The following is a 10550-nucleotide window of genomic DNA, read 5'->3' as shown; positions in this document are numbered from 1 at the left end:
GATATCCATATTTTACCTGTTTTTACCACAAACATACTGGGCCACCTGCTTGCTTTTCAATAGGGGTGTACCTTTCTCTGCTATGGATAACCACATCACAGTCCATTGTCCTTAACAAAATGTCAGCATACTTTAAGAAATAAAGGTGTCCGTTTAGTAAGGAACCATACATCTTATTTTCATTTGCCTGACTTTCAGCTCCAAACACACACACAGAACTGTGCCCGACTGTCTGACCATCAGTCTGTGCCGGTGTCTCACGTCACTCTTTACACCACAACAAAAAACTACAGACTCAATTTGAGAACATTTAACATAACTTGCTCTTTTTTCTTGTTTCTGCACACTTGTTTAGTACAGTCATAGTGACAGTTTTAGATGATAATGTGCATTTCATGCAATAACCTTTTAAGCTTGTACATAATTGCTGATCATAGTAGCAGTTACTTTTAACTTTTTCACTGGTTGCATTGAGAGAAGTCGCATTTTATTTCAAGTTGTGGCCGGGAAATTAACACTTTTTTTTTTTTATCCTTTATGCAGGTTTGAACAAACACTCATTTACAAGAGAGACCTGTTTCATCCACGCACCAGTGCCCTCTAGTGGCAACTTATTGTAGTTCCTCCAGAGTCATGTTTTTAATAGCTCAGGGAGTCTCCGAATTGTTTCCTCATCGGTCCTTCACTATAGAAAACCTTTTCAAAGAAGTATTAACTTTGGGAAACCCCCCCTCCCCCCACGCTCTATTGTTTGCACATTAGTGTTAGTTAGACCAACTTCTGCTGTGAAAGAGTCTAATCTTTTTCAGGTTTAGACACAGGAACATAATGATGCACTTGTCAGGACAAGACACACAGAAACGTGGACAAACTCCTGTGAACTGTTGCTGAATCAGTGGTGAATATGGATAAACCAAAACTAGCAACATGCCCACTGGAAAGGGAAATCGAAAGATTCAGTTAATACTAAACACAAAATGATCCTTTTGAGTTATTGTTGCAGTGTTTGAGAAAATGAGTTGAAGATATCAGAAAATGTTTTCAAGCTTGAACAAAACACAAGTGGCCTTGGCTGGTCAGTTAATGCACGACTGATACAAAACAAAATTGCTAACAAAAACCTTTTAAACCCAACAAACCTTTATTACGATTTGAGACTCAAGTGGGACTCTCACTTCTGGTTGACAGACTGTTTTTGTTCAAAGAGACTGTCTTTTTATATTAAAAAAAAGTATAGGGATTAATGTAAATAAGAGCTAAGATAAGTACTTAAGTCTGTTTTTGCAAAGTGGTGACAAGTACTTTAGATGTGAAGAAAATCAGTGCCCAAATTCACTTGCGTAGTTTTTGACAAGACTATATAAGCGGCTATTTATAAATGATAAAATCTTCCTACACAACACACCGCTTTTCACAAAGGAAAGGTATAAAAGATGATGAAAAAAGATGAGGCAGACATAGGAAGTACCGCGATTTTTACATCTGACAATAGCTAACAGATTTTCCCTGTTCAGCTATTTGTTATACTGTTACTATATATATATATATAATTATAACTACTTCTTTGATGCATCTCTGGATTTGGTTTGGGGCTAAACTCAACATTGATCTCCATGGTCTCTGACCACTACATTCACTTAGTTTTAAATAATTTGGGGGTGGAGTAACATGTCGAATTGTTAACAAAAGATGCACATGAACTTGATAAAACACAGATACATTTTTTCAGTTTGAATATTGATTATAGTTAATAGTTGGTATTTTTGTTGAAAAACAGACCATTATCTGGGTGTTAATAATTCTGTTTTACTTTTCTTTCTTTTTTGCATTTATCATGCGCCTTCCACATTGAGCAACCATTTTAGATCCTTACCAGTGTGAAACTACATATAAACAAAAGGGGAAAGTCCATTTAGATACGAATCTGTTCCTTTATTGAACCCACTGGGATTCTGGGTAGGCCTGGCCCAATAGGGGACCCTACTGTACATGTTGTAGTGGTGAGGAAACTGGAGCAGACTGTTAAAACCTACGGAGACACATAAGGACATGCAAACTCCACACAGGAAGGTCCCAGACGGAAATCAAACCTGGGTTTACCACAGAGTATGGAAGAGAGGAGCAAGAGCTCCTATGATTAATCCGTTTCAAAATGACAGGTGCAAATAGAGATTTAAAAAAACTGTTTAAACTAGACAAAGAAATAAGGAACTCTCCTTAGTTTGACCTGAAGCTCTTTCCAGGACCACAGCTTAAAGTCTCATCTGTCCTGACTCCAGAAGGACACTAGACCTCAGTGTTCCCGGCGGAGACTCTGTTCTGCATCTGAGAACATGGGCAGATGTAAAAGGCAGTAGTACATATATACATATGACCTCACCAGTGTTGCCAGAGCTGTGCTGTACATCTGCTGTAGTCCAAGGGAAATGAGACTCAGATTTCACGCAGTCTTGAGAATCAATGCAAAGCACTTGTTTTGGGTTTGTGTTGGTGACCATCACTCAAAGGTGACCCACAGCTGACACACCTGTCCAACAGAATGAGATGCAGCATTCATAAAAACAAGCTTTCTCTTTGTCCAGTGTTCATACCATACAGAGCCTGTCTCAACACAAACACAATAGAATAGAAAAGCTTTGTTGTCTACCATGCGTGAGAATGGCAGAAATTGGCCTTTGGCTTCATCACACATTCACGAGTACATTTGCCCAGCAAATATAATGAACACACAATAGATTTAAAGTACACTTCAAAATCAGTTCATTGCAGACACAACAGCAGCCGATTCACCTCGTCCATGGAACAGACGCATCAGGGACATATTCAGCTCCTGATGCACAAGGCGCAAAAGTATTCCTGTACACAAAGAAGTCAGTATCTGCCCTGCAGGCAGGAGCCCAAAGCGGTGGGACAGTGGATGGTTATCGTCATCTATGGTCTTACAACTGAGACGATGCACTGCTTCACTGTGATGCAGAGAATTTGGTTTGTTGTTGGCCTGTGATTTGTGTTATGTGTTTTTGCGCTAAAACTAAATTAAACCTGGACCTGCCGACTGTTGGGACCTTTTCATAGTTGACACATGGAAGAAAACTCTTCTGTGTTCAGTGATTCTGAACGGACTTGTCTGGTTGTTTACTTAAATACTGCAATACTTTTATGAAACTACACACATTTTATCGTTGCTTTATTAATTATGATGATTTTTTTAATAGCTTGACTCTAAATATTGGAACATCTAACTTTTCAAAACTGAGTTGGTTCAATTTCAAACTGAAGATCTATATTTCTAGATGTCTTTTTCTCCATGCTGTATTGCATATTACAGTCGTAACTGTCACATTACCTGTAAAAGTCATAACTGATATGAGTCATGACCATCCGAATGGGAGATGCATTTCTGATAATCAGTGATTTATCAGTGATGACTTCTTCATTAGTTTCCTGCAGACCTTTTCAAAGTTAACACAAATCAGTTTGTTTCATACAAGTTCATACCTTTGCGGTCGGTCTTGCAAACTGAGACACGTATACGATAGGTTAAAGGAACAGGCCACCGTTTTACACATGGAGATATGTTCTTACCTGAGCTTAGACGAGTTGATGCGTAACTGTCTGGTGGTTGTGCGTGTGCTCAGTCACGCAAATAGACCAAAGATGTTTTCCCTATTTACTGTACAGTTACGTGAAAAGTTACAAGTTGGACCGTGTAACGTTTCATGTAACTGTATTTAAATAGGGAAAGCGTGGAAGAGCTTGGTAGCCCCAGTTTGGAGCTGTAGGAAGATGCTGGGAGAGGCTAAATGCTAACAACGTCTTTGGTCTATTTGTGAGACCAGACAGTTGTGCATCAGCTCGTCTAAGCTGAGGTGAGAACATGTCTCCGTATGTTAAAACGGTGGCCTATTGCTTTAAGCTTTTTTCATAATTGATAATTAAAATAACTTTTTGAGGTAACAGATCTTTTCCGCTCCTGTTTTTAATGTACTCAGCACTTCAGGGTCCAGACGGCTGCTCTGCTAGGATGAGGCCGATACCAATAGAAGTAAAATTGGTGTAAGCAGTAAAAAAACTCGAGGTACTCGAGGTGTCAATACCGGAGACAGTAATGATGAAACTGTGTTGACTCACATGACCAATAACACGGCTTCCCTTTTTACTATTTATTTGCTCAGAACATGTTATAATGAACATAAACGAGACTCTTGTATGTAACACTACGCCGGGGTGTCATACAGTGCACACAGACACTGAGGCTCGGCTGTTGACGTGTCTTGCCCGAGGGCACAACAACAGTATTCACTGGCCTGAACTGGAATTGAATCACCAACCTGTGAGTTTCTGGGTAAATGCTTTGCCACTGAGCCATTGCTGCCCCAAAGCCAATATTAAGTAAGTTACTGTGTAACTTTTGTAGATATTCTCACATTATGTTTTTCATTCTTGTATGTTTTGGCTTGAGTTAAAACTGCCACATACAGTACATTGTGTCTTGATGAGCTCAGGGTTTATTGTCAAGGTACTTTTTGAGGTTAAGGGATGCACATTTACCTTAAAGGAATAGGCCTCCGTTTTTACATACTGAGATATGTTCTTACCTTAGCTTTGACAAGTTCTTTAGGACCTGTCTGATCTTCCTCCGTGCCTTCAGTCACGTAAACACAGCGCAGACGGCGTTAGCATTTAGCCTCTCCCTCTCTCCTCTATAGCTCCAAAACAGGTCAAGATAGAAGCTACCAAGCTCTTCCACGTTTCCCCTATTTAAATATGGTTACGTGAAGTGTTCCACTACAAAGTATAATTACACAAAATTAAACAATGTGGATTTTCTAAGCGGATAAAAGGGGGGAACTATATTGTAAGGCGTAATAATACCAGGAGTAGTTTGGCATCCGCACAGTAAAGTGAAGATTACTGCGCGGATTTTGAACTACTCCTGGTATTATTACGCCTTACAATATAGTTCCCCCTTTTATCCGCTTAGAAAATCCACATTGTTTAATTTTGTGTAATTATACTTTGTAGTGGAACACTTCACGTAACCATATTTAAATAGGGAAAACGTGGAAGAGCTTGGTAGCTTCTATCTTGACCTGTTTTGGAGCTATAGAGGAGAGAGGGAGAGGCTAAATGCTAACGCCGTCTGCGCTGTGTTTACGTGACTGAAGGCACGGGTGAAGATCAGACAGGTCCTAAAGAACTCGTCAAAGCTAAGGTAAGAACATATCTCAGTATGTAAAAACGGTGGCCTGTTCCTTTAAGAGTTTGTGTATTGCCACAGTACACCAAACACACGACTTGGAACATTTATTTGCAAGGTGTTATTCTGCCAGTTACCATTCCTGTCCTAACATCTCATGTAATGCGACCATTATATGATGTAGCTGTTCTGTTGTACTGCCTTTGTCACTTGTTAAGACGGCTCTATTGTTAGTTGTCCCACACAGAGAGCACTGATTGTTCCTTGAAGAACATGGAACACACCATAGCAACCGCATATTTACTATAATACAAACAACATCGTGACTGATAGTGTTATTCTCGAGCTGTAGCAATGGTGTGCAGTGCCATTATGGGCAGGTCTTACCCGCATTTTTTTTAATTGTAGCATCCAAAGGAAATCTACTCATACAGAAGCACATTGACTCTGCGCACAGATACCAATGGGACCATCTTGCTGTGAGGCAAAGGGTGACCTTAAAAGAGAGATGGGTATGAGCTTGAGAACCCGCTGCAAAGCCAAATATTCAACACATCATTAATTGATTTGAATTTCTTACATTTTTGCTTCTATCTGATCAAAATGTCCACAGTCACCAGGCACGGTAGCGCAGCGGTTAGCGCCGATGCGTGGAATTGCAGGGGGGGTGGTCATACCTGATATTATTTGAGCAAATTAATTGGTTAAAAAAAATTTAATTTCCGTTTATTTGTTTGAAATAATGTCGTGTGCAGGGAGGGCTTCAACCATAAAGGTTGGGATACACTGTTTTTTTGTACCTGAAGACTGCCCCAAAGTCCCACTGAGATTAGGAATCACATTTCCTTGTCTTGGTCCCAGAGGGGAACCTATTGTACATATTTTTTTAGTGATCGGGGAAACCAGAGTACCCAGAGGAAACCTATGAAGACACGGGGAGAACATGCAAACTCTGCAGAGAAGGTCCAGGTGGGAATCGAACTGGGACCCTCTTGCTGTGAGGCATGAGTGCTAAGAGCTGCACCACCGCCCAGTTCACTGTTTATTCCCAAAAATTGTCATATATTTTTGTTTTTCCCATAAAATCTCATGAAAAATGTCTGACATTAAAAATTCCCAGAATTTCACAGCCTTCATCAGATAAGTTTCCAGCTTGGCTGGTGGATCCCCATGTACTGCACTGCCGTTGCCTAATGGAATTAGATTTAATGGAAGCTTATTTGCAATGGAAGCTTATATGCAAAGCACTTTACAGTGGTGGGGATTATTCTTCGTTCACTCCACACGGTGGTGATGAGCTACGCATGTAGCCACACTGCCACATCCCTCTGACCACCACTTCATTCACACATTCATCCTGACCTGGACATGTTTTTAGTGGCTGGGGAAACCGGAGAACCCGGAGGAAACCTACACATACACAACATGCAAACTCACGTCCTTCTCAGCTGTGGCCGCCTGTCAGCAGCAGTCTGTGAGGGCGGGGGGAGATTAGTCTGTACATGGTGTTGCTGGGGGAAAACCGGAGCGCTAAGAAGAAAGCTACCCAGAAAAAAAGGAATCAAACCTAGGACCCCTGAAACACTATCTTAGCTTTGTACCACCTCTACATCATGATATTGTCCTTCGAGTAGTAGCTCATATATTTCATCAAAATAGTTTTTGTTGCCCTGGTTGGTGAACAGGTTCACAAACTAGGATGTTTTTCCACATAATTACACACATCTACGTAACTTTGACGTTTAACTTCTAATTATACTTTAATAACTACGCATCCATATATTTTGAAGTATATGACCGGTTCAGTTCACTGTTGTTATTATGCAACTTTTTATCATATATACATATACTACAATTTACCAATTTTACAAGGGCCCAAATAATAAAAATACCGGTAATAAAGTATCACAGAACAAAATGTATCTTTTTCATCTACTTTCATCATTCTGTCCACTTACTTATTTAAAAGATGAAATATGTGTGGAAGAGAAGGGATGCTCATTGCATTTCTTACTTGACAAAGTGCTTCACGTAAGAGGCAAGTATGTTTGTCGAGCACAATTCATACACAAAACAATTGCTTCACATCTGCATAAAATTACAAGAAAACAGATAAAATCAGTCCGTAAAACATCAGTATAGAAATGAATTAATTACAGTAAAAAGAAAGAGTGCAGATACAATACTTTGAGTTGTCATACGTGTAAAAATAACTGTTTTCAGCCTGGGTTTGAACATTGGGCGGCACGGTGGCGCAGCGGTTAGCGCTCACGCCTCACAGCAAGAAGGTCTCGGGTTCGATTCCCACCTGGACGGGGCCTTTCTGTGTGGAGTTTGCACGTTCTCCCCGTGTCTGCGTAGGTTTCCTCCGGGTGCTCCGGTTTCCCCTACCACTAAAAACATGTCCAATAGATTCCCCTGAAAAAGAGATTCTTAATCTCAGTGGGACTATCCTGGTAAAATAAAGGTAAATTGTCAGAACAGAGGCCTGGCTCACATCCTCATGAAGACTTTTCCAGATTTTAGCTCCAAGAAGCTGAAACGCAGCCTCACCGTGTTTAGCCCTGACTCTGGGAACCACCAGGAGGTGGTTCCCAGGGCCCGAGACGGTTTATACGGCTGTAACATGTCAGAGATGGACTTTGGTGCTAAACCAGAAAAAGACTTAACAAGCAGAGCTGTTTTAGATTCTCTTCTTTGAGTGACAGGAAGCCAGTGAGGACTGGACTAATATGGTCGTTTCCTGGTTCTTGTCAGGATTTGGGCCTAAATAATTAACCTCTTAACTCCCACCTGAACCGAGAGGATCTTTTTCCTCACGTCATCAGATTTTTTTTCCATCATTTTTTTGTTGGGTATTCAGCTCATTTTTGTAACTTTTTTATCATTTTTTCGTCAATTTTTTATAAATTTTTTGTCGTTTTTTTGTCACATTTTTGTCATTTTTTTATCACATTTTTGTCACATTTTTGTCATTTTTTCATACATTTTTTGTCAATTTCTTGCAACATTTTTGTGACATTTTTGCCACTTTTTCATAAATTTTTCGTCACTTTTTTGTCAATGTTTTCTCACTTTTTTGTCACATTTCCATCATTGTTTTCGTCTCAGTTTTGTTGCTATTTTCACAGCTTTTTTCCAGAAGCTTTTGGACTGGGGTAAAGTCAAACTGGAGAAAATGTGCTTGGTTCAGGTGGGAGTTAAGGGGTTAATCAACAATCACTTAATAATAATAAAGTATCATCATTCTGTCCACACTTATTTATTTAAAGGGTGAAATATGTAAGGCTATCCATATAATATATCTTGATCATTCTCAAACATGAATGTGATATGAAGAGGAAAAGAAGGGATGCTTATTTTCATAGCACCTTTCACAAGTCACCCAAAGCGCTCCACATAAGAGAGCTTGTCTCATGTAGCTTTCTCCATACTTGGTGGTGGCTAGCAGTGTATGTAGTCACACCTGCCCTTGGGGTAAACCGGCAAAAGCGCAACTGCACAATCTCAACCACCACTCACCCAATCTACAGGGTATTATCAGGTACCTGGTACTAACTAGGATCAAGAAGCTGTAGTTTCCGAGATCTGACGAGATTGGGTATGGCTTCTCAACCCTTGATGAGTCAAGGAGCCAACATAGTGTCAGTTGTAAAATAGACTACATATTTTTATGGGACATATCCTAAAGAAAAGTCTGCATATTAGGCGGCTGCATATATGGAAAAAAAAAACACCTAACCCCCAAAAAATTGCTACAAAAGGTTTTTCAATGGTTTTCTGTAGTATCAGGTGTTCTTATTAACAAGTCTACCAAAATCTGACCACTGGAAAGGTCTAATTTTCGAGATGGCGTCCAAGAGGGTGGCGAGATCCTTAAATCTCATTACTCCTTTATTATTCATCCTAGACAAGTCATTTTTGGTGTCTAACCCCATGTTTTGGGTATCTAGGAATCCAATGGACTTGTTCAAATTGTAGTCACATGATCACATAATTGTATAATAGAAATAGGGCATGGATGGGCTCGTTTTAAAGCCCCAACCCTCTTCTTCCCAACGCAATAAAAGGCAAGTCTCTACGACATTTACTCGCGGAGATATTCACTTAAGTCTGCGAGGTGAGCGACCTCGTCGGCCCTGACATAGTGGACCTGGAAGGGTTTTAGCCTCTCTGTTATCTTAGCTTTTTATCAATTAGCATTTGCGTTTGCCGTGACAAACTCGCTAATGTTAAAGGAATAGGCCACCGTTTTTACATAGTGAGATATGTTCTTACCTGAGCTTTGACGAGTTCTTTAGGACCTGTCTGATCTTCCCCCGTGCCTTCAGTCACGTAAACACAGCGCAGACGGCGTTAGCATTTAGCCTCTCCCTCTCTCCTCTATAGCTCCAAAACAGGTCAATATAGAAGCTACCAAGCTCTTCCACGTTTTCCCTATTTAAATATGGTTACGTGAAGTGTTCCACTACAAAGTATAATTTCACAAAATTAAACAATGTGGATTTTCTAAGCGGATAAAAGGGGGAACTATATTGTAAGGCGTAATAATACCAGGAGTGGTTCGAAATCCGCGCAGTAATCTTCACTTTACTGTGCGGATGCCAAACTACTCCTGGTATAATATAGAGGAGAGGGGGAGAGGCTAAATGCTAACGCCGTCTGCGCTGTGTTTACGTGACTGAAGGCACGGGTGAAGACCAGACAGGTCCTAAAGAACTCGTCAAAGCTAAGGTTAGAACATATCTCAGTATGTAAAAACGGTGGCCTATTCCTTTAATATATAGAGTATTTGTCCACCATTTCTACACCAAAAATGACTTGTCTAGGATGAATAATAAAGGAGTGATGGGCATTTTAAGGATCTCGCCACCCTCTTGGACGGCATCTTCAAAATGAGACCTTTCCAGTTGTCAGATTTTGGTAGACTTTTAGTATGTTAATAAGCACACCTGATACTACAGAAAACCATTGGAAAACCTTTTGTAGCAATATTTTTGGGGGTCAAACCATATTTTCAGCCGGCTATATTTAGAGCATTATGACGTAACTCCACAAATTTATTTCGTGCTTATCTACCTTCACTGGGCCAAAGTGTTTTACGAATCCACCCAAGGACACTACACATACTAGCAATTGCCCTTGTGGTTTACAGGGACTAGACAACAGACCGTCAGATAAATGGGGACATTCTTTACAAACTCTGCCTCCACCTCACGGACATAGGATGTGGTCATGTTATTTTAAACCTACGAATGTGTCAAACGTTTAAAATATAGCATGCTCCCTCTCTGTTTGTCACTTCTAGCAACCGATGAGGACCCTGGAGTCGCCACAGACGTCAATGAGG

The sequence above is a fragment of the Gobius niger genome (assembly GCF_951799975.1).
Source record: "Gobius niger genome assembly, chromosome: 6".
Taxonomy (NCBI): Eukaryota; Metazoa; Chordata; class Actinopteri; order Gobiiformes; family Gobiidae; genus Gobius; species Gobius niger.
The sequence above is the reverse complement of the archived record's forward strand: the minus strand, read 5'-3'. Positions refer to the sequence as shown.